The sequence below is a fragment of the Macaca fascicularis genome, chromosome 15 (genome assembly GCF_037993035.2).
Source record: "Macaca fascicularis isolate 582-1 chromosome 15, T2T-MFA8v1.1".
Classification (NCBI taxonomy): Eukaryota; Metazoa; Chordata; class Mammalia; order Primates; family Cercopithecidae; genus Macaca; species Macaca fascicularis.
In genome coordinates, this window is record NC_088389.1 from 36,236,973 (window position 1) to 36,255,462 (window position 18,490).

At 52.7% G+C, this 18,490-nt stretch overlaps 1 protein-coding gene across 44 annotated transcripts in view; it reads right to left on the reverse strand.

Moving 5' to 3' along the window:
• The window catches only part of DAB2IP (DAB2 interacting protein), a 216,603-nt gene that overhangs the window by 42,855 nt on the left and 155,258 nt on the right, over positions 1 to 18,490 (reverse strand). For 2 of the 44 annotated variants that reach the window (XM_074016663.1, XM_074016658.1), the window contains exon 1: positions 4,331 to 4,926. The exons of the other annotated variants lie outside the window; for them this stretch is intronic. The gene's annotated coding sequence lies outside the window, so the exon portion shown is untranslated. Of the gene's footprint in view, positions 1 to 4,330; positions 4,927 to 18,490 lie in introns of those variants that run through there. 44 annotated transcript variants of the gene reach the window in all.

Sequence of the window (18,490 nt, forward strand, 5' to 3'; positions counted from 1 at the left end):
ATCTTCGGTCAGAAAAGCCAAGGCCAGGAGGCTGCTTTAGGCCTAACTCCACAGGGGCCAAGTCATTCAAAGATGTAGTGCCCTCACTCTGTTTCTATGATGCCTGGAAGTCAAATAAGTTTCAGGACGTGCAGCCTGATGGTAAAGAAGATGAGCTCTGAAGCCAGGCTGTGTTCCAACCTGGACTCTGCCACTTGTAACCTGTGTGGTATTGGACAGGTTAAGTCACCTCTCTGGGCTCTCTCAGTTTCCTCCTCTGGAAAATGGACATAATAGCATTTACCTCATAGGATTGCTGAGAGGATACAGAGCAAAGCCTGGCTGAGAGTGAGTGCGTAACAAACGCCTGCTTTCAGCTGGCGTGAAGGAAGCAGCCCCAGGATAGCTGAAGGCACAAATAGGAAACTAGACTCTTGGGCAGTAACTGTGGCTGAGTCATTTCTTTCTCTCAGCCTGTTTCTGACCCTCAGTGATTTCCAGGCAGGACCCCCCATCTGCTACCTCCCAGATCCCTGCTCCTTCCCACAAGAAGACAAGGACAGAAGGCGAGAAATACTGAGAAAGGCTGGGCTGTGGCCCAAATCCTTTGAGGCCTGAAAACAGCCTGCCTTGGCTGCCCAGGCCCAGGCTAAGCAAGTCTGCTGGGTAGGAGGGGCAGAGCAAGAGGGAAGCGAGAACCCAAAGCCACACAGGCTGTCAGGAGGTAGCATAAGCACAAGGCTTCGCCTCTCCAGTGGGGCCCCGCCTCCAGACCTCTCTGGGTTTGTCTTCCACTGCTCACATGTGGTCATGGCATGTGATCCTGCTGAGCTCACCTTACCTATGGGGAGTTCTGCATCAGCCATAGGGCCACCCTACATGCCTGCTGCAGAAACAGCCTCCACAGAAGCTAGAGGCTTTGCCGAAAGCATCCCCAAGACTTGACAAGGTTCAAGGCTCATCCTATCTTCCTGGAGCCAAATGCATCTGGTGTGCATGTGGGGAGAGGAGTAGGTGTCCAGCATCAGAGGAAATGGGTGGGTGGGAGGCAGGAGGAATGCCTTGGAGCCCTGGCAGAACATCTGGCCACTATTCCTGAGAGGCAGTAGGAGACCTGGGTGCCTTAACCTCCCTGCTTACGGTGTACCTCACCCCCAGGATTAGTCAGTAAGGAGAGGCCCGATTTGGGTATTTGGCAGGCCCAGGCTGCAATTCTGGTCGTGTCATTTAGCAACTGTGGAACCCTGGACAAGTCCTTTTACTTTCCTGAGTCTCAGTTTCCTCATGTATAAAATGAGGTAATACACTATTCCCTGCAGATAACAGATGTAAAAACATTGGTTAACCAGGAAAAGCATTTAACAAAGCAATTGGGAACCCAAAACTCTGTGTGCCATTCATTCAACAGACACTGAAACCCACCAGGGGTCCAGCAGACATTAGGTTATCTCCAGCTATGTGTGCCAACCTTGCACCCTCAAGCCGATGCATTCTAAACCCTCCCCAGAGCCAGCAAAGTCCTGGGGCAGGGTTGTTGGGGGTGAGAGTTAGTGTTCCTGGCCACCAAAATATTGTGAAAAAAATCTCAAACTTCTCCAGAAGCCAAACACATAAAGAAGCCTTCCAGAGAAATGCCCTTGGTGTAAAGGAAGTCTCGCTCTGCTCTGGGAAAGACACTTGAGGTAAGGCAGGTTCCAGGATACTCTGCGTGGACCCACAGAGACTGGGGTAAGGAAAGGGGTTGACAGGGGAACCAGGGTCAACAGACTCAGTGTTGAGTCCAAAAATGTGACACGGCACAGTCAGCGAGCTTTCCAGAGTAGGTGGAGAGGGCTGAGGGAGCTGGGAAAGATCACTGGGGGGAGCCTATCAGTGCTCCGGAATCAGAATCTCCAGGCTGAGATGCCCTGGGTCAGCTGCTGGTAAACCCACGCCGTGGACAGAGAACACTCGGGCCCCTCTCCAGCCCTCCCCTCCTCAGCATCCTGGGCTGGCTGGGTCCTCACGCACTTCTCTGCTCACTGCTGCCCCCGCCACCTTCTCAACTCCTTTTCCTACTCAACACACCTGTCTGTTCCGACACCACTGGGTCTCCTTGAGGACACCAAAGGCCTCCAGGTTGCCAAAGTTAACCAGTTTCTGTGCCTTACTATCCCCTGAACCCAGGCCACCGTGCTCCAGGTTTCCTCTGTTCTCACAGGCTTCTAGCACCTCACCTCCCTTCCTCCGGGTGCTGGAGTTCCTCAGGCCTGTTTCGGAGACACTCTTCCTTAGCACAACACTTTCCTTTGGTGATTGTATCCACTCCCATAGCTCTAAATACCTCCAGCATGCTCATGACTCCAAAGTGTATTCCCAGCCCTCCCCTCCTCTGAGCTCCGGACACATGCATCTCCATGCCGGCCTGACAGCACCTCCAGGGCATCTCACGGAACCTCACATCTGAAATGTCCAGCGTGGAGCCTCAGTAGCAAAGCCAGGAGCCCTTCCTTTCCCTGGCCTTCAGAATCCAATCCAACACAAATCCTCCTGCTACCTCCTCTGAAATCCCACATCCCTGTTTACTCCTCTCCATCTTCCCCAGGCAGCCTGTTGTCCAGGCAGCCTCCCAAACCACTGGGCTTCCCCCTACCCCTACCAGGGGTCAGAGGGACCTTTCAGAAATGCAAATCAGATTACTGAACTCCTCACCTTAAAAGCCTTCAATTATTCCCCACTGCACTGAATAAATGTGAACTGCTCCCCAGGTGAAAGACGTTGGCAATCGTGACCTACCTACTTTCTGACCTCATCCAGCAACACCCAACGCCCCCCACCACACACACCAAAGTCTGTTTCCTGCTCAAGGGCTGTACTTACTGCTCCCTAGGCTAGGAGTTCTTGCCCCAACACACTCAAACAGCAAATTGGCGGGCTTCTGGCATCTTCTGCAACTCAATCCTTCCCTGACTGCTCCATCTACACAGGTCCTGCCCTGCCACCGTTACTCCCCGGTGGAACACTTGGTTTGTTTCCTTCATAGCATCTTGCTCATGAGGCTAGCAAATATTTAAGTGCAAACGATGTGCCAAGCACTATTTAGGCACTGGGAAGACAGGTGCTGAACAAAGCAGACAGAAATCCCTGACTCACATTTCAGTAGGGAAACTTCACTCAATCGGGAATCACTTTTTTTCTCCGCTTATTTATTATCTGCCTCTCCTGTCACAAGGTAAGCTGTGTGTAGCCAAGCTCTATGTGTTGTATTTCTGTGTCTTAAGAGAGGGTCTGACACGGTGCAAGAGCTCAGTAAGTCCTGATGAAATCAAGATGCAAAAACAAAGACCAGGGCAGCCAAAGAACCAAACTCCAAACCCTGAGAGACATACATGAAATCAAGAGCCTGGTCCTGAATGCCTCCCATGGCGTCTCTCCCTACCCCTGGGGGCCTCAGGTGGGAAGGAAAGCTTCTGTGACACCCCAGCCTTCTGGGGTCAGACAGAGGCACATGTGGCAGTTTTGTTTAACTGCTGGGGAACAGGTGGATGACTGCAGGCCTGAGGAGTTAGTGAGGCTTCTTGAAGAGGCTAGATCTGAACAAGGCCAACCTACACCTCCCTCCCAGATCTAGGGAGGAGGAAAACAAATTTGTGTTTTAGGGCTCTGATATTCTTTGCTCCAGCAGAAAAGAAGAAAAAAAAAAACCTTTACTTTTTATTAGTGTCTGGATCAATAAAAGTTTCAGAAGTAAAGCTTCTCTCCTGCAATACTAACTGTGAGAGAGAGAGAGAGAGAGAGACAGACGTGGATTGTTAAATCTGTCTTGGAGAGGCAGGGCTGGGAGAGTGCAAGGGCACAGGGGCACCGGCAGTTTCCCCCTCACCTGTGCTGGCAGCTTCTGGCTAAAGGCCCTCATTAGCCCCGCAGCCTAGGGTCAAGGCCCATTCCTCATAGCCCACCTAACCAAATGCTGATTCCCTGAGCCTAGGTCAACAGCCAGGCTACTGGACGCCCACCATTCAGGTGCCCCACAACCTTGCCTGCTTGGCCTTCTCTGAGCTGCACCCTAAAGCTTCTCCCCAGCCCACCTCCCCACCTAAAGGCTGGAAGCTCCAGGAGGGCAGGGCTTGCTTCCCTGGAGGAGCCAGTTTAGCAACCCCAGTCCCCACCTTCACTCTTCTTCCCATGTCCGAGGGAGTCCCCCATTCAGTCCCCCAAGCCTTGCACTTGCACAGCACACCAACAAGCCCTGTCCACTGAGGACTCAGTTCTGGGACCAGGCCTTGTTGGAGAAACAGCTCCTCACCCTCCAGCCCAACCCACCCCCATCCAAAGCCTGTCTGAACCCATACCAGGCTGGAGACCCACCTACCCGGGAGGAAGTTTCCTTGTGGTGTCTGTCCTCCCTCCCACAGAACTTCAAACAGACCTTTGTGGTGGGAGCGCAGGCCTCTCTGCTGACCTGGTCCTGGGCACTTGCAACCCCTGAGGCTCTGGAGCCAGATCTGGCTTCCGAAGATGGCCAGGTCTCCAGTGAGCAGGCCCTCTGGCCCGGCCCAGGATCTTACCGAAGTTGTCACTAAAAAGTCCAAGGCCACAGAGGCCCATTCCCAAGGGTGGTGCTCACCCAGGCACCTATTCTAGACAGATTAGGAGGACTCTCGGCCGGGCCGGCATCTAAGAGGTGAGCCTAGGAGAGCTTGCCCTTCCCGAAAGGCACGTGCTGAATCTGTGTCTTCCAAGCTGAACTTTCAAAAATGACTTAAATAAACACAGTGATGACAACATCTAAAGGTTTCCGTGTCCTTCAGGAAACAAAGTGGAAAATTACAGTCTTCCATACAGGTAACCACACGGCACAACCTCCAGGTCCAAGAAGACGAGAAACACTCCTGAAAGCAAACTATGGCTTCCAGCCACGGCAAGTCTCCCTCCAAGGGCCTCTGGGCAGGGTGCAGGCCTGAGCACAGAGCTCTGGGTCAGGAAAGAGGGAGAAGCCGTCCCGACAGGCTCCTCCCCTAAAATGCTGACTCCGCCCAAGGTCATCTCCTGCCCCAAGCCCCGCCTCTGGGCCTTTGTATTTGCCATTCCCTGGGCAACGCTGGTTCCTCCTTTTGGTCTCAGACCCAAAGTCCCGTCCCAGGAAGAGGCCTTCCCTGATCTCTTAACTAAAGGGGCAACTACCATCTCCCAAGTTACCACCCTGCTTCATTTTCTCCACAGAACTACCCTTAAGTCATCTTGTTTGTTTCTGTCTTTTACCCACCATGAAAATGTCCGGTCCACGAGAACAGGGACCTGCACGCCCAGGTAAGCCCAGCACACCTCGAACCAGAGCCTGGCACAAAGTAGGCACCTGACAGATGTACTGAATGAATGCATTTTTCAAGCTGGTCTGAGCCAGGTCAGCCAGAGCGGTGGAAGGCAGGAGCAGGGGAACCAAAAGATTTGGGGGCGCGCCAAGGTAACCTCACCCGAGCACCGCTCGAAGAGCATTCCGGACTAATGTCGGGCTGCGCCACGCCCCAAACCCTGTCCAGCCCGGAAGCGGCAGGCCCCGGCCCCAGCCCCAGCCCCAGCCCCAGCCCCAGCCCCAGCCCAGCCCTTCCCAGCATTCCGCGGCCAGCTGCCCCCAGCTGCAGGAACTTCCCGCTAGCGACCTGCCGCTGCGCATTGGGCACGCGGCGGGGGGAGGCGGATGCGCAGGCCCCGGTGCGGGGATTCGCGGGCCTCTGCCTTGCAACCCCTTCCCCACCTTCTTGCGAGTCTGGGTCCCCACCGGCCCCGCCAGTCCCTCACTCACCCGCGGCCTGGCTCCGGCGGCGCATTCCAGTTCGGTCCCGCTGGCCCTACCCTGGATTCGTTGGGCTTAGACCAGCACAGCCCAGAGACCCAAACAAGGCAAAGGCTCTCCCTTCCCCACATTTCCATTCAAACATTTTAACAAGTGAACACAACTGAGGTCCAGACAAGGCCAGGGGTTTGCCTACCATGATCCCCTAACCCGACTCCCCACCCCGACTTGGGACTAGACAGCCTAAGATGGGAAGGGCACTGGGTTCCCAGGAAGCAGTCCCGGGTTTTCTCTTCTGGAAAGCACCCGGCTAGTCCAGCAGGACAGAAGGGAAAGGTCGAGTGCAGCGAAGGAGACGACAGGCTGGTGAGCTGTGTAAGCTGCCCAGGTTCCTGAGTGCGCCCAGAAGCCTGTGGGCAGACAAACCCCTGCCCCACCTGCTGGCCTGGAGATTCATCCTTGGGTCACTTACCAGGCCCTCACAGAAACAAAAACCCCTAGGGGAAGGGCACACCCAGCCAACCAGGTATTTTTGCCTGGGGTCACCCTTTTTCCCACCCCACTAGAGAAGCCACTGCAATGGTATCCACTTACTGAGTCTCTACCACATGCAGGGTATCATACCGTCACACCTCCTTCACTTACAGCCACCAGCTAGAAGCGCTAATCCAGCTGAGGCCAGGAACCCGAGGCTGCACAGCCTCCTGATGTAAATATGAACAGAAGCCAGTGGAAGAACAAGAGCCACCCCTTGGTGTCCTACCTAGGTCCTGCCCAGCTCCTCCCATCCTCCACCCTAAGGCATCACAGACCCCAGGCCAGTCCTTGGCAGTTGCAACCTGCTCCGGTGTTTCAGCAAACAACTACCGAGCTCCTACTAAGCTGCAGGCTGTGTCAGGCACCTACTGTGTACAGGCAGGCAGGATACCATCTGGGGTTATTGCAGGACTGGTGAAGAGGTTTTACTGTGACCCCATCAGCAGCCTCCAGCCTGAAAGGTCCCTGACTCATTCCATCCCCTGCTGGGCCCTAGGCTCCAGGCTCAGCTCTGCTGTGCACACAGGCCAGGCGATCCAACACCACCAGTCTGGCCATATTTGCATCTGTCCACACCTCCAAAGCCAAAAGAGCTATCCAGCTCCCGCTACTGCCTAAAAGCCTCCCAGCCAGAAGAGCACTTACAGTGTCCTGTCCCCTTCCTTCTGAGTTTTCCCTCAGAGTTGTCATCTGTTTATCCAATGTCTTAATAAAATTTCCTAGCGGGGGAAAGGTGAAGATAGAGTCTCAGAGAGGTCCTGCGGCCAGAGAAGCCCACTTTGGCTCCAGAGCAGCCAAGCCAACAAGGAAGGCGAAAGCAGAGTGCATCCTCTGAGCATCACCTCCCTCCAGGGTGCAGGCTCCAAGCCAGGTCTGCTCCCACTGATTTCATAATCATGGCAACAAACAGGCAAGGCAGATACTGCGACCACTTTATAGATGAAATCAAGTCTGGAATAGCTAAGTCATTTGCTCAGGTTCACCCAACTACATCTGAAAGTGTGCCTCACGCCTAGACAACTGTTTTTGCACTTTTTACTAGTCCCCTCTTGTTTCCCTCCTTAATCTGAATACTCCTTCCTCCTGGAAGCCCTCCTAGATTTCCCTCAGGCAAGAAGCCATCCCCTGATTCATCCACACTGTTAAAACATCTTGTTATAAGAAAACAGGGCCCTATAACAGGGCCTTTGCCTCTGCATGACAGCTCTCACAGGAAGGAGTCACGCGCTAACAAGAAATGAGCCTGCATCTGAGGGTCAGGATATGTCCATCTCCAGTGGGTCTCCTACCCTCACCAGCTGTCTGCCATCACTTCCTCTGTGCCCTCCTTCCTAGCCCCTGCTCAGAGGTCTGCATAACCGCTTGCAGGCTCCTTTCAGCAACATCTTGAGTAACACATAAAAGTACTGAGTACACAGTGACCATTCCTGGCCATGTGTAGTTGGGGGAATTTCAGAGGCTGCCCTGATCCAGTCACTCCTGGTTTCAGCATCTCCCGCAGCCACAGAAGAAGCCCAGAGCCTTGGGCCTCGCCCGTCAGTAGGTCCTACCTGTCCCTGCACACTCCTCACCTTTATACCTGAAGCTTATCACAGGGAATAGTCACAAGGCCTGCCTCCTTTTTTAACCCTTCCCCGTGCATGCCCTGCCTTTCTCACAGTCACACCCTTGCTTCCACGAGGTTCCCCTCCTGCCCCCATTTCTAATTTTCATTCACCTTTCAAGGCCCAGCTCAACTGCCCCCACCTGAGGGAAGCCTGCCCAGTGGCCCCAGGCACAGGAAAGTGCACAATCTCTCCCTCTCTCTGCCTGAATTCCTGGTCTGACTCCCCTCTCCTGGCTACTACTGCCTACCCTGCCAGGCCTTCCTTGGGGTCTGTTCATCTCTGGTTCTCAGGGCCTAGGGGACTCCATACATGAGTGATGGAGACACACACACTGCAGGCAGTCTTCTCTAAAGAGCTCAGGATGCTCCTGTCTTATCTTCTTTCAGATCTGAAGATGTCCTCAGCAACTGGGCTAGGCTCTCTGGGGAAGTCTGGAACCCTTAACCCTCAAAAAGCTTTCCATTTCTTTGAGTGACAAGAGTTTGGGCCACGACTGTCAAAGAATACCTCCAGGCAATGCCTGTACGTCCCGTGGGGAGAGATGTATAAATCCTGGGAGAGGAAACATCTTTTCTTTCTAGAGGCTGAGCAGACGACAGAGGCTCTTTCTGAAGGAGGGTGCTGCTAAAACCCACCAACTGCCTCAGGATCCGTCTGTAGGACAGAAACAGGTACAAGGCCGGAGAGGGATGCCCGCCCTGTAGCAAAGTCAGCCCAGGGCCTGGCTGTTCATGAACAAGGGCTTTTGAAGAGACCACAGTTGTACCACAAAGTACAAGAGACCACAAGGGCTTCTGAAGGGACCAGTTGTACTTAGCTGAATGTGAGAAAACAAACTTGGTATTAGATTGAGGGCCAACTCAGGAAGTAGTTTCAGTACACCAGCTGTTAATTTATGTGAGCACATCTATACTTGCGTGGCTTTATCATCACTAACAAAGAGCAAATGTGTCCTGGCACCTGCTATGTGTTTTATAGACATTATCTCCTTTAATTCTCCAAAGAGCCATAAGCTGTGGGTATCCATGCTACCTTTTAGTAAAAATGAAGCAGAAGCACAGAAAGCTTGGAAAAATTGCCCAAGCTCACACCGCTAATTACTGGTGGGAGCTGGGATTCTAGGACCCTCAACAATCTGGCCCCAGACTGTCCCTCGGATCTGAGTTACCAGTGTTCAACACTTCAGAGCCTCTGCTCGCTGTTCCTGCCCCTCAAGCTCCCCACTCACCTAGTTTTGAGCTGTGTGGGTGGTTAATTTACATCGTCAGCCCACAGCCTCCCCACTCCCTTCCTCCTCACCACCTATTCAGTTCCCCTAGCTCAGACCCCCTTCTCCCTCCAGACCAGCCAGCTGGACTCCCGCCGTCTGGCTACCTCTGCCCCACTACCAGCCCGGTCACATCATCTCCACCTGCCAGGCCCCCAACCAGTGTCTTATGGCGATGACTCCGGCTGGCAGAGAATCCTGGAACCTTTTCCCCACAGTGATGTTGACACATGTTCACTCCAAAAATGTAATGTTTCCATCAAAACATTTAGTGGGAGTAAATTCCCACCCATGCAACATCTCTAAAAAATATAGAGTAAATTTACTCGAACAAGCAGTGAGACATGGTCAGCATTTTTCTTTCTTGGTTGTCACAGTGCCAAGTGCTAGGCAACACCCAGCACAGTGTGCCAGGGGTTGAATGCTACCAAGAGGCAACGGAAAGAGGACGGTTACAGTTTATGAGCCTGTGACTGCTGGTTCTACTGTATAAGACGCCGGGATCAACCTGGGCAGTGCCCTCAGCCCTGGCCCCCAGAGAGTCCAGTGCCACTAGCTGGGCTCCCACCAGAGCCATTTCTGTGTCTGTGGCTAGGTCATTTGCTGCTTAGTCCCCAAGTCCTGCTCCCACCCCACCAGAGTAGGGCCCAGCCATCACCACACCATGTCTACACCAGGTCCAATGCCTATGTTCACATGCATGCTTCCTGAAAGGTCAGGGAACTCAAGTCTCCCTAAACACTCCCCAACCCTGAGACCAGCAATAATATTGTGGGGTAATGCAGGGAGATCCTGCTGTACACCCAGACCCCATGGCTGCCAAAAGAAGAGATCTAATGCCAGGTACTGCAATCCAGGTGCCTGGAAGTCAGTGGTTGTGGGTAGGTTCCAACCAGCCCCAGCCCCAGCAATCTGAAATTACTGTGAAGCCAGAACAGTCCATTCTTGGGGCAAGTCCAGCCCTCTACAGCAAGAAGCTGGAGAAAACAAAGAGAGGCCCATTGGCCACCACTCTGTTCCCACTTCCCCATGTAACCAGACAGCAATTCTGTAACAAGACAGCATTTATAACCATTATGCCCCACTCCGTTAGATATTCCCTACTTCAAGGATGGCAGAGGGGCAGCCTCTGCTTTGGTTTCCTCCCAATGTTTCTCTCGACTCCATTCCGTACAGCCATCTGGCACAATACTGCCACGTGTGGTATTAACCTCCTCACCATGACATGTGCCAGAGGGAGAGATCAATGTTCCCATTTTACAGATGTGAAAACATGCGCACCAGGGTTAAACAACCAGTCCAAGGCCACCCAGCTGGGAAGGGAGTGTCACCAGGAACCAAACAGGTGAACAAGGTCTGTCCTCAGGAAACTGGTAGTTTAGTAGAGAAGGGAAGGTACACAAATATTAAGACCAAACAAAAATCATATATAACAGGCTGTGGGCCCAGAAGACGTGGTGAAACGTGTCCAGGGCAGGGCCTGGCCCAACAGGGGGCCTAGAGAGACTGCAGGAGCATTTCCAGTTGGGAGCAGGGAATCAGGAAAGGTATCTGGAGAGGAGGATGTCCAAGCATATCCTTCTTCAGAGATCTGTGTCCCCACCAACTTCTGTGCCTGGCACATCGTGCACACTTCTCATTGCCAGGAGGGTTAACCCTGGGCAGGCTGCTGGCATATACACTGCAACCCATCTACAACCGGACAGCCCGGCCCTGTGAGGTATGTCAAATTATGCCTCCTTTACACAGGTGGGATCAGAGGAGCAAGGCAGTCAGGTTCTTTGCTCCCAGTCACACAGCTAGAAAGGCAATTGTGTCTGACTCTAAGGTCTGCCTCTCCAACAAGCACTTCATTTCTCTAAGCCTTAGTTTCCTCATCTGCAGAAACTCTGCTGCAGACGTACCTCCCCTACAGACGGGTGTTGGACATTAAATGTCTAATACCTGAAGCCTAGGTCCCTGGAGGTGGTGACCAGAGCCTGGACCTACATTGGCCCAGGGACCCTGCTCCTGTAGCCTGTTGGGTGAAAAAGGAGAGGGTGATAGGTTCCATTCACTGGCTCCTCTCTTCCTAAGCCAAGGTTGCCAAGGAATGGCTACCAATATGGAGCTATAATTGGTGAGCCTAGCAGTGCAGGGCCCAGCAACAGACCCGGTGGGTGATGCTGTTGCAGGAAAACAGCTGAGCACAGCAAATATAGCCGCTGACCCAATTCAGTTCTGTTCTGTCTTCGAGAAAATAATTGAGTTTAAATGAATAGGTTTCCCATGTCCCCTCCGGCCTCAGGAAGGGTGGAAAGGGAGAGCAGGGAGATAGGAACAGTTCTTCAGGCTTACTGTTGTTTATTTTTGAGTCATTAGGCCTGTGAAAAGTTTTTCTTTCTTTCTTTGGTGGCCGTGGGGGTTGGACATGGCTGGGAGGCAGCAAGGTGGAGTGAGAACCACACAGCATGGAGATGAGGATGGAGGTTCAAGTCCTGACCTTACCAACAGCTTTTTGGAGTGGCCCAGCCAGTCTCCTCTGGGCCCCAGGCTCCTTATCTGTAGAAGGGGAACACTACAACCCCATACACACCCACACACCTCCCAGGGTTGCTGGGAGGAGACTTCCAGGGAGAAAAGGAGTCTGAGGTGAACTGAAGAAACCAATTCTTTGCCCTATAGGAATGTAGGCCCACTGAGGCCACATCTGTTTTAAAAGAAGCCAGAAATCTAGATTTTCAGGTGAATATTTAAGGTAAATGTTTTAGTGTTGGTAACTGATTTTAAACCAACAAAACAATAGAATCTTTCCACCCCATCGGGTCAAATGAAACCTGTCTGTGGGATACATCTGGCCACCAGCCATCCATATACTACCTCTGATTTAATGACAACGTATGTAAAGCAATTAATGACGTGCTAGAGTCCTCCCACCTGTTTACTGACTTATAATTTCTTTGATGGAGAGGCCAGGCCTACCCCACTTGATAGCAGAGGTGAGGGGCACCCTCCTCCTCAAGGCTGGACTCCTTCAAAACTTCAGAGGAGAACATGGAGGGGCTGCTGCCCCCACATCCCTTACTGCAGGAAGGCAGGTGGGTATGCTGGGGCTGGTTTTGTCCTAAAAGTTAAGGGGACCTGGGCTCACCTCCTGCCCAGCCCCAAATTCTCCCCTAGGGTCTCAGCTTCCTCTTCAGCAAAATGGGGATTTCTGAGAGGACCAAATGAGAAAGAGAAGACTTAGAGATAAAGGGTGAGAACACATGTCAAGTGTCCCCAGAGAAGTAGTGCCACCCGGTGGAAAGAGCCTGTGAGCTGGCATTTCCTCCTTGGCTCTTGGCTGTGTGAGCCCAGGAAGGTTACCTAACCTCTCTGTACTTCAGTTTCATCCTCTGTACACAAGAGATAAGAATCTTTGGGATACAGAGGTGTTGTGAAGATTAAATGAGCTGATGACTGTCAAGTACCTGGGAGGAAGCCTGGCACAGAGCAAAGGACTAAAAAATGACAGGCATTGTTACTATTGTTGTTGTTATCTTTAGTGAAAAGCATGCCAGAGAATTATGATTGGGTGATTACAATAATGTAACACAACCAGGCAAACTTGTTGTTAACAGATGAGGCCACCTATAATTAGCACAATTATTACATATGCAAATGCTGCTGCTTAAATACTGGAATAGGGTGTTCTTTGAAGTGTGTTTAAATAACCCTTTCCTCTGGCTGTCCCCACTCCCCAAATCTCATTTACACTATCAATATCATTAACAAACATTTTCTTCATAAAGCAAGAGAGAATTCCACACTAGTGCATGTTGAAATCAAGGAGCCCCTTCCCAGCCCATCTAGAGTCATTCTAGAGCTCCAGCTGCGGTCCTCCCCACCCTCACTGGCTCCTCTGAAGTTGGGCACTAATGCCCCTCTCTGATACAAGGAGCTCTGGAGGGTTGGAGATGTGTTCTTGGCATGGAGCAGGCCCTGTATCTAAGAGGATCTCAGTAACATTAATATGACCCGTGAGTTCCCTATTTGTCGGCATATCACAATGCCTACCTCACATCTGAGGAAACCCAGTCTTTGAGTTAAGGAACAGGCCCAAATTCACACAACTAGCAAGCTGCAGTGGAATGGGACTCAAACTTCGATCAGACTCCTCCCTCTGGGGTCTGCTGTTCTCACTACGGCCTGAAACTGGAGTTCGCAGAGACCTCTCTAACTGATGAGCCCACAGGGTAAGTTACTCCAAAACTTATCACAGCATGCGTCTTAGAACCAGGGGCATCAACAGACTGACCTGGGTTTTGAGTTGAAGAAACTGAGATTCAGAGAGGTACCATAAATTGTCCAAGGTCCCACGGGAAGAAAGGAGAACAAGGGCCTAGAACCCAGGGCCTCGTGCCCTGGGATCGCTGCTTTTGCACTCAGATCTTTCAAAACAATTCCCTAATATTCTCCCCTGTGATAGTTGGGTTGATACTTTAACCATCCCCTGTATGCCCTGAGCCCAAAAAAGACCCAGGCAGACAACAGGTGCTTATGAAATGTTTGCTGAACTGGACTGTTTTCTTACAAAAAAAGACAACACTGAGCAGCTGGAACAGTTAAAGCATGCAAAGGATGATGGGTGGTGGCTCAGGGACAAGGGAGAAGGCAGACAGCCCTGTGTGGGAGAAGGAGATGGAGGTGGGAGAGCCTGGCTACCCTCAGCTTGGGAAGGCTCCCTTCAAAGCATTTCCCTGCTGGATGCCTGCCCAAGAGCAGCTGATTCTCGGCTGTGAGGGAAAAGGAAATACACAAGTGTTAACAGATACATTAGCTCCTCACCTGCCCCTGCAATGGGGGCCCCCAACATTCCTTTTCTCGCCATTTCTTTGGGCCCAGAAAGATGAGGTCATAAAGTGGTGGAGAGGAGGGCCCAGTCTCTTTCTTGCTCCGCCAATCAAGCTCTTCTGCTGGGCCCCCCATCACACCTCCTCACTCCCCTGATCCCTGGCTTTTTGAATCCTAAGGGAGCCTTGGCAATTACGGTGAAGACAGTTGCCCTCACCCTTGCCACACCCCCACTGCCATGCTAAGGCATGCTGGCACCTCTATGTGTAGGCACTCTGCTAAGCCTCCCTCTTAAAACACGTTAATCCTCACAAGTATCCTAGGAAATGGTTACACTTTTTGTCCCCATCTGACAGAAAGGGAAACTAAAATTCACGACAGAGCAAGTCACCTGCTAGAGGCCACAACGCTGGGAAGCAGATGCACCGCAGCCAGAGCAGCTCAGGAGCCTGAACTGTTACATCAGTGTCTCTGCTCCCAGGTGGGTCCCGAGGGATCCCCAGATGGGGAATGGAGGTGAGGGGATAATGAGCATCCAGGCCAAGAGCAGGACACAAGTTACCACCCCTCAGAGCGCTTTATCCTGCTGGCACTCATTCAACTGTCCCCCTGCCTCCAGGCAAAGCTATACATAAGCCTGCAGTTTAAGTGCAGCAAAATATTTTTGAGACCACCCCACATCCCTACTCCTCTCCACCTCCTGTCCCCAGCCCACCAGCATTCCAGGGTGGGGACCTGAGCTCCTAGCAGTTGGTTGAGCTTGGCTGGCCTTGGCACCAGTTCCTGAAGTACAGTATGAGGGAGTAGGGTGGGGAAAGAGATCCTTCCCCTTGAAGATAAAGGGGAATACAGGGCTGAGCCCTCAGTCGCCAGCTTCTTCCTCCCGTCCCAGATACGTTCTGTAGAAAAAACCCAACTAAGTTTCTCCTCGCTCCTTTCACACTCTCACAAAGCAGAACACTTCCAACATCAGATGTGGTGCGGGCAGGAGGGGTGGTCCCCACACACCAAGCAGGCGATCAGTTGAGCAGCAGACACCAGCCAGATGTCTTCTAATTTTGTTCCATTCTGACACCATCTACCTGGAGATAGTATCAGATCCACAGGTTGAGGACTCAGTCCCCAAGACTATCCCCCCATCTTTCAGATGCCAATTGCAAGCCCAGCGTTGGTTTACCAGTGCTTCCCATCGACTGGCTGTAAACTGGGTTTCCCATAACCCTCTCTTTGGGTTTGATCAATTTGTTGCAACAGCTTACAGAACTCAGGGAAACATTTACTTCTGTTTGCCAGTTTATTATAAAGGGATACAGATGAAAAGATGCACAGGTAGAGGTCCGTGGGCAGGGGCGTGGAGCTTCCAAGCCCTCCCTAGGCACCCACCAGGAACCTCCAAGCATTCAGCTATCTGAAAGCTCCCCAAGTCTTGTCCTTTTGGGTTTTTATAAATCTTCGTTTCATAGGCATGATTGATTAAAGCACTGGCCATTGGCGACTAACTTACCCTTCAGCCTCTCTCCCTGTCCCAGGGGCTATGGGGCGGGCTGAAAGTTCCAAGCCTTCAATCCTGCCTTGGTCTTTTCTGTGACCCCTTTCTGAAGCCACCTAGGGGCTGCCAGCTATCAGTCAACTCATTAGCATATAAGTAGACGTCACTTTAGAGAATCTAAGGATTTCAGGAGTTGTGTGCCAAGAAATCAAATACTGTACATATTTCCCAATGTCATACCCTTCCATATTTACCCTTACACATGGCCAAGGACTTGCTTCTAAAATCACTGATCTATCTAGGTCCCATCTCTTCTTAAAATCCTTCCCAGCTATCTTCAGGATCAAGTCCACACCCTGCTGCCTTCCTGCTACCTTCCCCTCTATTCCTTGTACTCTCCAGGCCCAACACACAGCCGCCCCATGCCCGCGCCCACTGATACCCAACTATCTGGCGTGCCCACAGCCCTTTCCCTCCCTCAAGGGAAACTTCACCTTCACCCTGTGGCGCAACCAACTCAGTGGTGCCTTCCTTGAGCCCTGGTGGAGTCCTCACTCCCTTCTCTGTTCAAGCACAGACCCTCTAAGGTGAGGTCTGTTGACCCATCTGTATTCTCAGCCAGCAGGAGCCCCTGAAAGCAGGGATTGGTGTGACTGTCCCCTGCTCCCTGCCCATAGCAGAGCATACACAGAGGAAGCACACAGGAAACAATGGCTGGAATCTGCTGCATTGGGTACCCCAGGGTCAGAGGCCAAATCTAAGGGTGACCCTGGGCAGTGGAGTCTCCTGGAGACAGACCTGACCATAAGCCCCCGAGCCAGGTCAGACCAGGACCCGCCAACTGGCTCTCCTAACCTGGCTCGTTAGGGGAATATGGACACTGCCAGGCCCAATCTTTCCATGGATGCCTGACAATGGCTGTGTCGAGAATCACAGGAGATGAAGTCATCGCTCCCAGAAATAGGCTGATTAAGAAGACGTGACGGCAACGCAAACAGCAAGGCTGGACACACACACACACATACACACATGCACACACACATACTCACTCACCATGTGTTTCTCCACCCTGGGAAGCTGGGCCAGGCCTGAGCTCCTCTGGGAAACAGAAATCGTGCCAGGAACCAGAGCCAGCACAAGAAGCCTGGAGGCAGCTGGTCTTTGGGAGTGGCTGGTGCCGGGGGTGCTCTCCTCAGAGACTGTCTTGCAAGGGTTCCCCGTCCTGACCCTCACTGAAGTCCCTGACCTGCCCCTCGCCCTCTCAGACCCCCATGGTTCATCCCCTCCTTGGCCTCACCCCTCAACTCCAGGGTAAAATCCTACCCACCTTTTTGGCCCCCCTCCCATTCCTGTCCATCCTAGATTCTGGGACGGTGGGACCGTCTAACTGGCTGAGACAGGGCTCAGAAGCCACAGACACTGGGTTAAAATCCTGGTTCTGTCCCGCTGCAGCTGTATGACCTTGGGCTAGTAAATCCACATCTTCTCTGAGCCTAGTTTCCCCATCTGTAAAATGTAGACGGCAATGTGTCCACATTATGGGGTACGATTAAATGTTTGTTCGTTTACCAACTTTCTGTCAGGCCCTATTCTAGGTGCCAGAGACACATCAGGGTACAAGACATAAATGTTCTACTCGCATGTGGCGTGCAGTCTAGTGTGGGAAAAGTACACGATGTATGTAATAACATCAAATGAATTCAAGAGCTGGGGACAAATGCAGAGCCGGGTCCAGACTGGAGGGTGGGAGGGGGCTGTGTCTGACCGGGTGGTTGGATTAACACTTGAATGAAGTGGGGGAGCAAGCCACACAGGTATCTGGACAAAGTGTTCCAGGAAGACAGGAAGAGGGAACAAGGACACAGATGTGTGCTGGAGCTCTCCTGGGGCAGGGAATGGGGAGGGGTGTGGGAAGTGCAACTGGAAAGGTAGTCAGGTGCTGCCCACTCAGGGTCCACAGGAAGGAACCTGAGTCATAACAAGTGAGTCCTGGACAGAGAACAGACTGAAAGGGGAGCAAGGGTGAATACGGAGAGACAAGTCTAGGGCTCAGTGCAGGGTCCAGTAAGGAGCCGTGAAGGCAGGACACAAAGCACATAGCAAGGGTGTGTCATCTCAAGCGCCAGCACAAGGGAATCCTCAGTCAACAATCCCCCGTGTTGTCCCTGTCACTATCCTCGTTACCATCAACATCCTCATCATCCCCAACATGGGCCCAGGCTCTGCTGCTCCCAAGGCAGAAAGACTGTCAGGCAGACCTGCAGAGAAGCCCTGGGAAGTGGGCAGGGCTCCCTGCCCCATTTGACTGATGATGAAGTACCTTGATCAAGGTCCCCCAGCCACAATGGGCAGGGCCAAAGTGCCTTAAGCCAGTGCTCCACCTCGAGTGGGCTCCCCAGCCTAAGCAGACAGATCTTCACCATGCGCCCTCCTCTCCGCCCTGCCCCCGGGCCCAATCCTCAACCAGCTCTGTGTCTTCATCCACACAGGGCCTCTATGGGGAAAACACTGTACTCTAAATGAAACAACAGCTCCAAGTGTCTGCACTGCACAGGTGTCAGTTCTTTCCCACCCAGTTCCTTGCTTGCTGAGCAGGAGGTGCTGCAAGCCCCATCAGGTGAAACCAGGGTGGGGAGACTTCCTCCCAATCTTAGCTTACAACCCGCTTCCTCCAGGGCTCCCCTGAGCCCAGGCCACACTCCTCCTTGGACCTGGCTCCTGGCTGTCCCCTGTTCTGAGCAGCAGGGAGAACCGTAGGTAGAGACAGTCTCATCAGGGGTGGCAGGCACCTCTCCCACCCCTGACTGGGAGCTCCTCCAGGGAGGCAGGGACTGCAGCTGATTCCTGTCTCTGTCCCCAGGGCCAGGCACGGGTGAGCAAGAACAGAAATAACTCAATCCCGAGGGTCCCTTGGGGGAGCCCTGTATGCACTCGAAGCCCTCAGCCAGCCAGCCTGCTTGTTGCCTCCCCCTCTGCTGGCTGAGGCAGCCCATGGCCTGAGTCTGTGTGGCACTGCTGGGAAAAGA